Raw genomic sequence first — 16246 nt, forward strand, 5'->3', positions numbered from 1 at the left:
TTTCTTTGGTTTTATATAATTTTAATATGTTTCTGGGTGAATTTTTTGGTATGTGTTCTGCACAGTTTTCTTTGAGCTTTGTGGATCTGCAGTGTTATTAATTTAAACATTCTATGCCATTATTAATTCAAACATCCCTTTTAGTCTGTTCTCACTTTCTCCATTTTACCAGGTATGTATCTTTCACATTTTGAAATTATCTAGCAATTCCTGGAAAGTCTATCCTGTTTTTATAAAATTATTTTATTTAACTTTCCACCTCTAATGTCTCTCTCTGTCAGCCACAATGGCAGGCCTTACCACACACGCCTCCGCTGTTCCGCAGCCTGTGGTGAAGCAGCTCCAGTTCATGCCCTAGTGCACATACACAATGCCAAATCATTTCCTTCCCTAGCAGGCCATTTACTTTCCCCTGTCACCACCAAGCTCAGAGCCTGGAAGTCAAGATAGATAAGCAGAGATGCTCCAGAAACTAACTCAACCTCCATCCTATGCTGCTACAATTGGTTCTAAACTAGCAATCCACAATCCAAATTTGCCTGCTACTCTGCCAGTTAACTTGCAGAACATCCAAACTGTCAGATACAATAGAAGGAGTAACCCCGATTTGGAGAAACACTGCATCAACTACTGCAATTATCCTCGTTGTACAAAAGTTTATACAAAGTCTTCTCCTTTAAAAGCTCACCTGAGGACTCATACTGGTGAGAAGGCCTACAACTGCATGTGGGAAGGCTGTGACTGGCGGTTCATGCAGCCGGACAAGCTCAGGCACCCCTACTGCAAGCACATGGGTGCCAAGGCCTCCAGTGTGCCATGAGCAACCACAGCTTCTCATGCTCCAACCACCTGGCAGTGCACATGAAGAGGCACCAGCACTGACTGCTGGGCCCCAGCAACCCACCTCACTATCACAACAGAGAAAGAAAAAAACAGAAATGTATATTTTGTATTTATGAGAAAACAGGGACTACATTGTATCAATACCAAAGTGTGTGGTCATTTTAAGAAACAGGATGCTTGCTTGTAATGTACGTGTTTTCCCTCAATCAAGCAGGTTTCATCTCATGACAGGCAGCTGCATCTGGACAGATGAGGCTGGGGTACGGTGTGCCTGTGAGGTGCTCGGACCAGGCACCTGGTGGCTGTGAAGGTGGAAGAAGAAAGGATGGGTTATGTGTCAGAAGTTCCCCTGACATTAGATCATTCCTTAGGTGCCAAGTGTACCTGACAATTCACAAATGACCATTGAACAAATGTGTTTTTTCTTTTTAAATATATATGAGCTGACCATATTTGCTATTTGAAATTTTGTAAATACACAAATCAGCTTTCTGGGTTTATTAGAAGTTTTTAAGGATTCCTTTGGGGGAAAAATACTGCCTTTGAAACGTTAATACATTTACAGTGAGAATTTGTGGTGAGATACCTCTCAAAATATTACCAAATTCATTTCTTTAGGGAGAAGGAATAATCAATCAAATGAACTTTAAAAAGCAAATTCTGTGCACTGATTAAAATAGGATTATTTTAAATACAAGACTTTTATATGAATTATAAATTTAAGAGCTTAAAGATGGTTGCAATATACAAAAATGAAACCTCTTAAAATAAGGTAAACAGTATCATTTTTAAAAAGAAGGACTTATGTAGTTTTCACATTACAATGCTGAGCTTATGATGCACTAAGATGTTCGCTTGTGCAGTACTGGTTAAGTGACAGTTTGTGTGGATTTTGCATGTATTATACAGAGAGACACAGTAATTTAACCTAAATTACAGTGCAGTTTAGTTAATCTACTTTTAATCCTGAATCAGTGTCTGCCTTTAAGTATCAATGGTATGTTGGAAACTTAAATTTAGGAAATTTCTACCAACATATCTATAAGATCACTTACTCTTCCCTTGATTATTTCAGTCTACTAAGGACATGATCCAAGGCATTCTTCATTTCTCTTTCAGTGTTTTTTGATTCTTTTATTTTTTTAGACCTTTCTAGGAGTTTTCATTTCTCTGCTGGTATACCAGTTTGTTATTGCATATTGCCTACTTTTTCCCATTAGATCCCTTAACATTTTATTCATATATATTTTAAATTCTATCTAATATTTCAAAAATCTGAATGGTAAGTGTATTTTGTGATGATTGCTTTCTCTCCTCAGACTGTGTTTTTTACTTGCCTTGTAATATTCCATGTAAATATTTTGCTGAAAGGCAGTCATGATATTGTGTAATATATTAAGGCAAATAAACCTTTACAGTGAGGATTTGTGTTAATCAGGTAGTACTTAAGTTGTGCTTCATATCTTCTTTAGCTATGGGTATTAGGAGCCTCAAATGTTTCTGATGTTTCCACATTTCTTTAGGTTTACCTAAGCTTTCATTCTTAAATAGAGTAAATCTTGAAGGTCTATCAATTATAATCCATTGTGACTGTACTTGACCTCCACAGAAATACATCAAAAACTATAGTTTCTGACAGTTTCTCAATTTCTTAAAAATCTGTATTCTGCTTTTAGCCATTCATCAAAACCATCAAATAAAAATTCTAAGCAGTTACTGGCTTCAGAAGATCCAACTACAGGTAAAATAATTGTTGTGATTTTATTTACTCACATTTCCAGATTTCAGCATGACAGCTTGCCCCATGATATTTCCCCATTAAGTTTTTTTGTACATTCAAAGCAAACAGTGCAGTTACATTTATTGTTGGGATCTTGTACCTTTACATGATATATCTTGGCTTGTGATTTTTTTCCCCATATCCCTGCCCTCCCTTCACCCCCTTCACCCTTCCCTATTTACAAAGGCTTTGTTTCCATTTTTTCATTTTTCACATTTTTTCTTTAACCTATTTCCTTTCCCCTCCCCTTCCACCTTCCCCTTTAGCTGTTTTCTTCCTATTTCACACTCCTAATTGTACCATTTGAACCTTATTTACACTTTTAGTTTTTCACACCAGAGAAACTATTTGGTATTTACTCAAGTGTGTCCTATTTATTTCACTTAAGAGTATAGCCTCAATGTGCATCCATTTAGCTATAAATGTTTCTAGTTTCTCATTTTTTATAGCTGATTAGTACTCCATTTTGTCGAAAAACCACATCTTCTTTACCTAGTCTCCAGTTGATGGGCAATTGGGCTGTTCCCAAGTGTTAGCTATCATGAACTGTGCAGCTGTAAATATAGATGCACATATATCACTGTGGTATGACTCTTCCAATTCTTTTGGAAAGATACCCAGCAGAGGGATTAGCTGGATCAAATGGAACCTCTAATCCTAGTTCTTTGTGATATCTCCATATTGTTTTCCACAGTGGTTCTACCAGTTTGTACTCCCAACAATAGAAAATGGTTAATTTCTCCCCACAGACTTGCCATCATTTTTTATTGGTTGATTTCTTGATAGCAGTCATTTTTACAGGGGTAAGATGGAATCTCACTGTTGTTTTCAACTGCATCTCTTGAATGACCACTGATGTTTAACCTTTTTTTCTTGTATTTATTTGCTGCTTTTATTTCTTTGTGTGAGAAATGTCTGTTCATTTTGGATGGCCATTTTTTTTCTTTTGTTGAATTTATTGGTACATTTTAGGTATACAGTACAATTACATTCATTATTGGGATCTTGTACCTTTACATGACAGGTATTCATTCTCATTTTTTCCCCTTGTCCATGCCCTCCCTTCACCTCCTCCTCCCCTCCCATTTACAAACACTCTGTTTTTATTTTTTCATGTTCTCATATTTTTTTCTTTTTCCTTATTACCTTTCTCCTACCCAGGTCCTGATGGATTCATGGGAAAATGGATGGCCACTTTTTATTGGGTCTTTACATTTAGAGAGTATGATTTTTTTTGAGTTCTTTATATGTTATAGATAGTAGTCCTTTGTCAGAGGAGTAGCTGGTAAAGAATTTTTTCCCACATGTAGGTTGTCTCTTAGCTCGTTTGGTGATTTCTCTTGCACTGCAAAAATTTTTAATACAATGAGATTGCAGTTGTTGATTCTTTGTGCAAGTTCCTGTGCTACTGAGGATTTGTTCATAAAGTCTGCTCCTGTGCCACTGTCTTTGAGGTTCTACCTAATTTACCTTCCAGTAAGTTTAGTGTTTCTGTTTTGATATATTTTTTAAATTTATTGGTACATTTTAGATATACAGTACAGTTACATTCATTATTGGGATATTGTACCTTTACATGCCAGGTCTTGGTTCTCATTTTTCCCCCTTGTCCCTTCCCTCCCTTCACCCCCTCCCCATTTACAAACACTTTATTTCCATTTTTTCATTTTCTCATATTTTTTTCTTTTCCCTTATTACTTTTCCCCTACAATTCCCATTCTGTTTTGATATTTAGATCTTTAATCCACTTGTATTTTGGCTTAGGGCATGATGAAAGATAGGTATCTAGTTGTAATCTTTGGCAAGTTTAAAGCCAGTTTTTCCAGCACCATTTATTAAAGAGGCTATCTTTCCTCCACTTAGGATGGTTGGCTCCTTTCTGAAAGATGAGGTAGCTGAGTATGTATGGTGTTGTTTCTGCATCTTCTAATCTATTCCATTGATCCTCAGGTCTCTTTCTTTGCTAGTATCATGCAGTTTTATCACAGTAGCTTTGTAATATAGTTTCAAGTTGGGCTTTTGGATACCCACTGCCATGTCTCTGTTGCCTAGAATAGTTTTTGCCATTGTGAGTCTCTTCTGGTCCCAGATCAATTTTTGGATTGTTTTTCCAAGTTCTGAGAAGTATGCAGTTGGGATTTCAATAGGGATTGCATTGAATATGCATAGAAGTTTTGGAAGTATGGCCATTTTCACTATGTTGATTCTTCCTACCCAAGAGCAAGAGATGCCATTCCATTTTCTTATATCCTCTTCAATCTCTTTTTTCAGAGTGCTATAATTTTCAGTGTAAAAGTCTTTTGTTTCCTTCATTAGATTGATTCCTAGATACTTCATTTTTTTATGTCATTGTGAAAGGAACTGTTTCCCTAATTTATTTCTCAGTGAGTCTGTTATTTGTGTACAAGAAGGCTATTGATTTTTGAGTGTTGACCTTATATCCAGCTACTCTGCTGAATCTGTTAAGTCTAGCAGTCTTATGGCAGAGTTTTTTGAGTCTTCTGTGTAAGAGTATCATATCATGAGCAAATGGTGACAGTTCAACTTCTTCCTTTCCTAACTTTATTCATTTTATTTCTTTCTCTTGTCTAATTGCTGTGGCTAATGTTTCTAGAACTATATTGAACAGGAGTGGTGATAGTGCACATCCTTGTCTTGTTCCTGATTTTAACATGAAGGTTTTTTGTTTTTGGCCACTTAGAATGATATTGGCTGTTGGCTTTTCATAGATAGCCTTTATCAGGTTGAGATAAAGACCTTCTATTCCAATTTTCTGTTTGATTTTTATCATGAATGGGTGTTCAATTTTGTCAAATGCTTTTTCTGAATCAATTGGGATGAGCATATGCTTTTTGTTCTTAATTCTGTTGATATAATGTATTACATTTATTGGTTTAAATGTGTTGACCCAACTTTGCATCCCTGGAATAAATTTGACTTGGTCAGGGTGGTTGTTCTTCTCAATGACCCTCTGTATTCTGTTTGCCAGTATCTTATTGAGGATTTTTGCATCTATGTTCATGAAGGAAATTGGCCTGTAGTTCTCTTTTTTGGTTAGGTCTTTCCCTGGTTTTGGAATCAAAGTGATATGTGCTTCCAGGAATGAATTTGGAAGTATTGCTTCCCTTTCAATTTCATTGAAGAGTTTGAAGAGCAGTGGTAATAGTTTCTTTGTAAATGTCTTGTAGAATTCAGCAGTGAAGCCATCAGGACCTGGGCTTTTCTTTGTTGGTAATGTTTTAATTACATTTTAAATTTTTGTGAATGTAAATGGGATGTTTAGACTTTTTATACCTACCTCATTTAATTTTGTAAGTTCATATGTGTGTAGTAATCTGCCCATTTCTTCTGTATTTTCCATTTTATTACAGTATAGGTTTTCAAAGTAGGTATTGATGATCCTCTGGATTTATGGTGGATCTGTTGTGACTTTACCTTTTTCATTCCTAACTGAATGAATTTGAATCATTTCTTTCCTTTTTTTGGTAAGGTTGGCTAAGGGTTTCTCGATTTTATTTATTCTTTCAAAAATCCCAGTCTTTAGTTCATTGATTTTTTATATTGTTCTCTTAGTTCCTATTGCATTAATTCTGCTCTGATCTTTTGCGAGCTTTTGGTTTGTCTTGCTCTTCTTTTTCTAGTAGTTTAAGGTGAAACATTAGTTTGTTTACTTGAGCTTGCTCTGTTTTCCTAGTATGGGCATTTGCTGCTATGCACCTCCCTTGTAGGACTGCCTTCATTGTGTCCCATAGATTCTTGTATGTTGTATTGGCATTATCATTTAATTGTAGAAACTGTCCAATTTTGCTTTAATTTCCTCTGTGATCTGAGAGTTGTTCAGCAGGGTGTTATTTAATTTCCATGTGTTTGTGAAGTTCTTCCAGTTTCTTAGGGTATTGATCTCTAGTTTAATTTCACTGTGGTTTGATAATATACACGGGATAACTCAATTCCTTTGTATTTATTTAAGCTTGTTCTATAAGTTAGCATGTGCTCTATTTTGAAGAATTACCCATGTGCAGCTGAAAAGAATATATATTCTGATTTTCTGGGATGGAACACTGTAGTTATCTACTAAGTCTGTTTGTTCTAAGACTTGGTTCAGTTCTGTTATTTCATTTTTGAATTTTTTGTCTAGATGATCTGTCTGTTTGTGTTAGTGGGATGTTGAGGTCCACCACTGCAATTGCATTAGTGCTTATTTGGTTTTTCATATCCATTAATATTTGTTTTGTATAGTTGGAGGCATTAGTATTGGGTGTATATATATTTATGATTGTCATTTCTTTCTCTTGTATTGTTCCCTTTACAAGCATGTTATCTCCTTTGTGTCTCTTTTAATTAGTTTTGGTTTGAAATCTATGCTGTCTGCAAATAAGATAGCTACCCCCACTTTGTTTCCAGGCTCCTGTTGCATGGAGAAATGTTTTCCATCCTTTTGCTCTCAGTCTATGTATTTCTTTGTGGATTAAGTGGGTTTCTTATATACATCATATTGTTGGATTTTGCTTCTTAATCCATTCTGTCAGCCTGTTTCTCTTGATTGGTGAAATGAGGCCATTAACATTGATGGTTATAATTGTTATGTTTTGGTTTTTCATTGTCATGTTATTTTTCCTGTTGTTGGGTCTTTTATTTTTTATTTTCCCTCTCTCCTTTAATTTCTTGCCTTTCCTGATGTATTTGTTCTGTTGGCCCTTATGGAATTGGGGTTTGATTTTCTTTTTCCACGATATTGGTTAGAAGTGTTTGGAGTGCTGATTTGGTGTTTATGAAATTCCTCTGGTGTTCTTGTCATGGAAGTATCTAATTTCCCCATCCATTTTGAAAGAGAGTTTTGCAGGATACAACAGTCTAGGTTGGAAGTTGTTTTTTTTTTAGGATTTGAAATACCTCACTCCAGGCTCTCCTTGACCTGAGGGATGGTGTTCAAAAGTCTGCTGTGATTCTGATGGGCTTTCCTTTGCATGTGATTTGTTTATCTTCTCTAAGTGCTTGTAGTATTTTTGTTATTCTGTTGGGCTTCTGGGATCTTTATTATATGTCTAGGTGTAGATTTTTTGGTTCGTGACTATTTGGATTCCTGTATACCTCACTTATCTTTATGTGAAAGTCTTTTGCTCTGTTTGTGAAGTTTTCTGTCATTAATTCTGTGAACAGATATTTATGTCACTGGTACTTTTTTCCTGCTACTTCATGTATTCCTATCAGTCTTATATTCTTCTTTGCATCATCTAAGAGTTATTGGATTGATTTCTCATGATCTCTTAGTGTTTTTTGTTTGTTTGTTTTGTTTTATTTTCTCTCACTGAGTTTATTGGTACATTTTAGGTATACAGTACAATTACATTCATCATTGGGATCTTCACATGACTGGACTTGGTTTTCATTTATTCTTCTTGTCCCTGCCTTGCCTTCAACCCCTCCTACCCTCCCTCATTTACATACACTTTATTTCCATTTCATCATTTTTTCACATTTTTTTCTTTTCCCTTATTACCTTTCCCCTACCCTTCCCACATTCCCAAAACCTTCAGCCCTTTCCTCCTATTTCACATTGTCAATTATATCATTAGGATCTTATGTACTATTATAGTTTTTCACACCAGAGAATCTATTCGGCATTTACACATGTGTGACTTATTTATTTCATATTGAGTATATCCTTAATATGTATCTATTTTCTTATGAATGAATCTAATTTCTCATTATTTAGGGCTGAATAGTATTCCATTTTATAGAAAAAAAAACACATCTTCTTTATCCAGTCTCCAACTGATGGGCAAATGGGCTTTTTCCAAGTTTTAGCTATTACAAACCGTGCTGCTATAAACATAGGTGCACATATATCACTGTGATATGATTCTTTTAATTCTTTTGGAAAGTTACTTAGCAGAGGGATGGCTGGGTCAAATGGAACCTCTAGTCCCAACTCTTTGAGGTATCTCCATATTGATTTCCATAATGGTTGCCTCAGTCTGCACTCCTACCAACAATGGAGAAGGGTTCCTTTCTCCCCACAACCCAGCAACATTTGCTATTGGTTGATTTCTTGATGGCAGCCATTCTTTAGGGGGTGAGGTAGAATCTCAGTGTTATTTTCATCTGCATCTCTTGTATGACCAGTGATGTGGAATATTTTTTCATATTTACGTGATGCTTTTACTTCTTTTTCTGATAAATGTCTGTTCATTTCAGATGCCCATTTTGAATTGGGTCTTTATATTTGGGGGGGCTGATTGTTTTGAGTTCTTCCTATATTCTAGATAATAGTCCTTTGTCTGGGGAGCAGCTGGTAAAATTTTTTTCCCACATTGTAGGTTGTCTTTTAGTTCTGTTGATGGTTTCTTTTGCAGTGCAGAAGCTTTTTACTAAGATGAGATCCCAGTTGTTGATTCTTTCTGCTGGTTCCCTTGCTACTGAGGATTTGTTCATAAAGTCTTTTCCTATGCCAATGTCTTCAAGAGTTCTGCCTAACTTATCTTCCAGCAAGTTTCCTGTTTCTTTTTAATATTTAGATCTTTAATCCACTTGAAATTTAGTTTAGTGCATGGTGAAAGATAAGGGTCTAGTTTTAATCTTTGGCAGGTTGAAATCCAGTTTTTCCAACACCATTTATTAAAGAGACTATCTTTCCTCCAGTGAGGATGGTCAGCACCTTTGTCAAAGATGAGGTAGATGTGTACATCTGGAGTTGTTTTTGTATCTTCCAATCTATTTCACTGATCCTCTGGTCTGTTTCTTTGCCGGTGCCATGCTGTTTTTATCACAGTGACTTTGTAGTATAGTTTCAAGTTGGGAATTGTTATAACCTCTGCCATGTCTCTAGATCCTTTGCCTAGGATGGCTTTTGCTACTCTAAGTCTCTGGTTCCAAATGAATTTTTGGATTATTTTTTCTAGTTCTGTGAAATATAGTGTTGAAATTTCAATCAGCATTGCACTGAATCTGTGTAGCAGTGTGGCCATTTTCACTATGTTGATTCTTCCTACCCAGGAGCAGGGGATCCATTTTCTTATATCCTCTGTGGTCTCTTTTTTTAGAGTGCTGTAGTTTTCAGTGTAGAGGTCTTTTGCTTCTTTCATTAGATTGATTCCTACATATTTCATTTTTTTGCATGTCATTGTGAAAGAAATTGTTTCCCTAATTTCTCTCTCAGTGAGTTTGTTATTTGTGTACAAGAAGTCTATTGATTTTTTAGTGTTGACCTTGTATCCAGCTACTCTGCTAAATGTGTCAATTAAATCTAGAAGTCTTTTGGTGGAGTTTTTTTTGTCTTCAATGTAGAGTATCATATCATCAACAAATAATGAAAGCTTAATTTCTTCCTTTCCTAACTTTATTGCTTTAATTTCTTTCTCTTGTCAAATTGCTGGGCCTAGTGTTTTCAGAACTATATCAAAGAGGATTGGGAATAGTAGGCATCCTTGTCTTGTTCCTGATTTTAACATGACAGTTTTCAGTTTTTGGCCATTTAATATGATGTTGGCTGTTGGTTTTTCGTAGATATCCTTTTTTAAATTGAGCTATAGACCATCTATTCCAATTTTTTACAGGGTTTTTTTTTTATCGTGAATGGGTGTTAAATTTTGTGACATGCTTTTTCTGCATCCATAGAGAGGAATCTATGGTTTTTGTCCTTCATTCTGTTCATATAGTGTATTACATTTATTGAATTACTTATGTTTAACCATCCTTGCATCCCTGGAATAAATCCAACTTGGTCAGGATGTATGATCTTCTGGATGTTCCTCTGTATTCTCATTGCTACAATCTTATTATGGATTTTTTCATGTGTATTCATTAAGGAGATTGGACTGTAGTTCTCATTTTTAGTTGGGTCCCTTACTGTTTTTAAGAGATTTCTCTTTTCATGGTCACTGACATCCATCCTATCTTCTATACCCGAAATTCTATCTTCACATCATTAATTCTGCTGCCAATGCTTTCTGTGGAGTTTTTAATCTTCTGGGTATCTGTTTGAATCTCTTCCATAGATTGCATTTCTTTCCTATATTGGGTATTCATAGTTTCCATCATGGTCCTGAGAAAATTTTTAAAAATCTGTTTCTGTTCTAGAGTCTCTAATCATGTCTTTCATTTTTCACACCATCTCTGTGGTTATATGGGAAATTATTCTGTTTTGGATTTTTCTAGATCCTCATTTATCTGTTTTTTGTTGTTTTTGTTTTGGTTTTTTTGTGTTTGTTTTTTTTACTTCCTGTGTTATCAGTTCAGTGTGCCCAGATGGTTGATTGTCTGATTTTTCCTCCTCATTTTTCCCAGAGTTTACCTTTGGTGGTGGTGGGGGGTGAGTCTGTGTTTGTATCTTGTTCAAATGCCTTCTCATTTCAATTTTTGTTTTTGGTAGTTTCCTTGGTTTAATTCCTTGGTTAATACTTCAATCTTCTAGATACAGCTGGTCATTAAGTTTTGATTATCTATTGTCTCTAAGGCAAACCCATTTTCATTATACCAGAGAGGACAACTGATTAGATCAGTCACCACACCTTGACCCAAGTGACACAGTCAGCAACACAGTAGCATCAAGAACAGCTTAGAAAATGACAATTTCTGGTAGTTATTAATCTATCACCTTTAACTGCATGTATTCAATCAGAATCAAGCACCAGCCCAAGATATGTTTATAGTGAATAAACTCTTCATTATAACAACTTTACCCTTCAGGGTGGGGATTTCGAAGGAGTTGGTGAGGTGGGATAGATAGGATAGAGGAAGTTTTGAAGTGAGGACAGTGGACACAGGAACATCATGCAAATTCTAGGGAGCTGTTGAAGAGAAGAGGAGAGGACAGAACAAAATATACCACCCAAGAACAGAACAAACTAACAGCAATAGTGAGGCTAGAGACTGTAATCACTTTCTTTTTTTTTTTACTTGCTTTTTTATGTAATCATTTTGTTTTAAAGCTAATGGCATTTGAGAGAAGGAAAAAGAGAAGAAAGGGAGAAGAAGGAAAATAAATTCAATTTAGGATAGGAACAGGAACAAAAAGGGAGAGTAATGGAGATCAAGATGAGAAAGAGTGAGAGAGAGAAAGAAAGAAAAGAAATTAAGAAGAAGATTTTAAAAAGGAAAAAATTGAGAAAAGAAAAAGATAAAAATATTTTAAATGATTAAAAATAAATGAACCATATATTTTGAAGATATAAAATACAAATAGAAATAGAGGGCCTCTTTTGTGGTATTCCTCTGTTGATACAATAGACCACATGGGCATGAGTGTGCAGTTCTAAGCTAATTAGTCCCAGCAAGCCAGTAGCTGTCCTCTGAGGTTCAGGCTGATTTATGGCTGAAATCAAGTTGAAATCTCTGTCCTCCTGCTGGGTTGAACTCTGCAAGGTTCTACTTCAGGTTCCAGCTGTCTTTTTCTTGAAATTAGACCAAGTTCCAATGTGAGGTTCTGGTCCCTCCAACCTAGCAACTATGGTGGTGTGGTGTGCCTTTATTGTAGGAGTCTCAGAGAGACCTTCTTTCTCTTGTTCACAGGGGTCGGGGGAGAGGGCATGAACACCTCTGTATTGGTGCCCATGTGGTTGGGTTCCTCTGTGTACTTCTCTGGAGTGTAGCATGGCAGTGGCACTTCTCTGTGTTGAGGGGTTGAAGGGTCGTGGCTACCAGAGTGATGTTATCAATTTTTTGATGAACCTATTTTAGAAAGTCATTAATTTTTTGTTTTGAGCTATTGTGCTTTATGTAAGGATGGGAATAATGACTCTCAAGCTTTACACGTTAGAGCTCTAGTCTATTGTGTATCTCTCCAAGACATTAGCACAGTGTTTGATCTTAGCAAGTGCTAATTGAATGACTTAATTAGTGGATAAATAAACCAAGATTAGATGCAGAAGAAAAATGTGCAATTTCTAAAGAAGTGCTTCCTCGAAATAAAGGTGAGAAACACTGAAAAAATGATTAATAGAAAATCATGGACATTCTACATTTTCAAATTTATTTTGTGTGATTTGGTTGGATCAGAAAACAGTTACACAAGACAGAATTTGAGAAATTTCTTAGAAACACAAGTTTTAAAATTGATAAGCCAATTTTTAGTTGTATTCTTGGTTTTAAAACTTCAATCAATGCAAAAGCATGTAGATGAAAGTAGGATAATATACGCCCAACCACAGCTTTTCCTCTCAAGTGCCTGTTAAGAATACTGTTTTTAGGGCTGAGGATTTAGCACAGTGGTTATGCCACCTGCCTTGCAAGTGCAAGGTCCCAAGTTGCATCCCTGGTACAAAAAACAATTTCTGTTTTTGAGATCCAGCCAGGGCCCCACCCCAACCCCAGTGGCTTGAGCCTGTGTGCCTAAGCCAAAGGCTCACCCAGAAAAGAGCTGCAGAGGTGCACAAGCAACAGCCAGAGGCCCATTCTGATACCATCAGTAAGTGCATGCAGATCCCAGGAAGCAGTGGTGTGGACCACAGCAGTGTAGCTGCAGGCAAATCTAGCCAGAGCCTAGCCCCAGTGCATGCCACTTGGGCACACAGGCCCAAGCCAAAGGCCCACCCAGGAGAAAGCTGCAAAGGCACACAAGCATCAGCCAGAGATCCCCACTGATACCATGGGTAAGTGTGTGAAGACCCTAGCCAGAATCCTGCTCAGCCCCCAGCCAGAGGCGTTGCTAGACAACAGCTACATAGCCAGCACTAGCCAGAGGCACACCTAGATACCATCCTAAGTGTACACAGGACCCAGCTAGGAGCCTGCCCAGACAACAGGTCAGCTCAGGGATCCAGAAGGCCACCATTCTGAAACCCAGGAATGAATATACTGGTGAGCAGCAGAGAAAAGGCCACCAGTGGCTTGCTGCGAATTGAAAACCACTGGGTGAGCAAAAAGTTGTCTCAACAAAGGCACAGTAGGCTGCATGTATTGAAATGAGAAGACACGTAAACAAGTCTCCAAACCAGACTTCCCGACTACCAAAGGGAAATGAGATGGAACAATCTGATAGTCAATGACTTGGACTCCCTGAATTGGCAATGAAAGAAGATCTGGAAAAAATAAAACCAGAAATAATTTCTAAGATAACAACAGAGATGGTGTACATAGTGCAAGACATGATTAATAAATCTAGAGCAGACACAGATAAAAAATAGTGGAGCTGTGGAACATGATGGAAGCCCAACATAGGAAACAAATGGAATCCATAAAACAGATGAAAATAAATTGCCAGGAGATTAAAAACTCCATTTGAAGTTTACGCAGCAGAATGAGCCAATGTGAGGACAGAGTATCAGATATAGATGATAGGATTGCAATGAGTGACCAGGAAAAGAAAATTTTCTTAAAAATAGTAAGGTACTACAAGAAATCAATGCAGCAGCTGCTAGGTGATACAAAGAAGAATAACATAAGACTAATCCAAAAGAAAAAGCCCAAATCCATGCAATTAGGAATAAAAAGGGCAAAATTACAATGGACCCAGCAGAAATCCAGAGGATCATCAATTCCTACTTCAACAACTTATACAATAACATGGAAAATAGAAGAAATGGACAGATTCTTAGATATGTATGAATTACCAAAATTGAACGAAGATGACCTAAAAGTTCTAAACAGCCCAATATTAATCGATGAAACTGAAAATGTAATTAAAAACTTACCAACCAAGAAAAGTCCGGGCCATGATGGCTTCACTGCTGAGTTCTACAAGACATTTAGAGAGGAACTATTGCCACTACTCTTTAAACACTTCAATGAAATTGAAAAAGAAGCAGTACTCCCAAATTCATTCCTGGAAGCAAGCATCACCTTGATCCCCAAAGCAGAGAAAGACCCAACTGAAAAAGAGAACTATAGGTCAATCTCACTAATGAACATAGATGCAAAAATTCTTAATAAAATACTGGCAAACAGAATACAGAGGGTCATCAAGAAGATCATGTGTCCTGAACAACTTGGAGTTATCTGATGGATGCAAGGATGGTTCAACATACATAAATCAATAAACACAATACACTATATTGACAGAATCAAGGATGAAAACTGCATGATCATCTCAACAGATGCAGAAAAAGCATTCAACAAAATTCAACACCCATTCATGATAAAAACCCTACAAAAAGATTGGAATAGACAGTCTTTACCTCAATCTGATAAAAGCCATCTATGAAAAACCAACAGCCAATGTCATACTAAATGGTCAAAATGGAAATCCTTCACACTAAAATCAGGAACAAGACAAGGATGTCCACTATCACCACATCTGTTCAATATAGTTTTGGAAACCTTAGCTACCGCAATTAGACAAGAGAAAGAAATAAAAGGATTAAAGATAGGAAATGAAGAAGCCAAATTGTCATTATTTGCAGATGACATGAAATGAATAGACATCTCTCAAAGAAGTAAAATCAATAAAATAAATATAGGAAAAAAATGTTCAACATCACTGATCATTTGAGAGATGCAGATGAAAATAATGCTGAAATTCCACTTTTGAAAGAATGGCTGCTATCACGAAATCAACCAATAACAACTGCTGGTGAGGCTGTGGGGAAAAAGGAACCCTATTTCCACTGCTGCTGGGAGAGTAGACTTGTACAACCGCTGTGAAAATCAGTATGGAGATAGCTCAAAAAACTAGAATTGGAAGTCCCATTTGACCCAGCTATTCTCCTTCTGGGTATCTTCCCAAAGGAATTAAAAGAATCAGAGCACAGTGATATATGTGCCCCCATGTTCATAGAAGCACAGTTTGTAATAGCTAAAGCTTGGAAACAGCCTAATTACCCATCAACTGGAGAATGGATAAAGAAAATGTGTGTGTAGCTATATATGTGTGTATGTATGTATATATATATATATTTGCCTCAGTCTTTTGTTTGATGATATTTTAGGTGCTAGAAATATAGCTAGTGGTGGGCAAAACAATTTCCTACCTCTATAGGTTTTTAAGACTAATGGAATATAAACATTAATAAATGGGTACATAATGTTTATCATAAAGTAAAAGATGTAATGAATTCATGGCAGGATGATTAGGAAAGGAATTGTTTGTTACATTTTCATTCTTCTTAATAAATTCCTTTCTAATTACTCAGGTAATATATACAAATATACCCCTATGGTTTAGTTATTATCTATCCTAGTGTGATAGAATTGAAGTGGGGCTCATATTAAATGATCTGTATCCAGATTATCTTACATTTATTTGTTCATCTGGTGATTATTTTATTCATTTCATGAATATTCATCCAAAGCCCATCATTTGCGAGGGATTCCTCCACATGTTGAGGAACTAGCGATGGAGATACATATTTAGTGATTCATGCAGAAGTAAAAATTCACATTGTGTTGGCATCTAAAGTATTTAATAGTTCTCTGCTGTAAAATATTCATATATTCGTTTCAGTCATTCCTTTATTATAGGCAATTGCCAATTTTATGGACATGAGTTTAGTACATGACTTTCTGTGCCCTCTCTCAGATCATTTATTCCTTTCTTCCCCAAAGCAGAAGCAGAAAGAAAGAGAAGTTGCAGTGTGTATGAAGAATTTAAGACTTCAACATGACCACATTGCTGTCTCCAGTGAGACATATGTATATACATACATATTTGGCATGACAAATAAGATTTTCCATACATCATATCTACCC

At 36.3% G+C, this 16246-nt stretch overlaps 1 pseudogene; it reads left to right on the forward strand.

The window, feature by feature from the left end:
• Positions 1 to 224: 224 nt before the first annotated feature.
• Positions 225 to 914, forward strand: LOC104866211 (annotated as a pseudogene).
• The last annotated feature ends 15332 nt before the right edge of the window (positions 915 to 16246 follow it).

This window comes from Fukomys damarensis, unplaced genomic scaffold (assembly GCF_012274545.1).
Source record: "Fukomys damarensis isolate Sample0158 unplaced genomic scaffold, DMR_v1.0_HiC HiC_scaffold_24, whole genome shotgun sequence".
Lineage (NCBI taxonomy): Eukaryota > Metazoa > Chordata > Mammalia > Rodentia > Bathyergidae > Fukomys > Fukomys damarensis.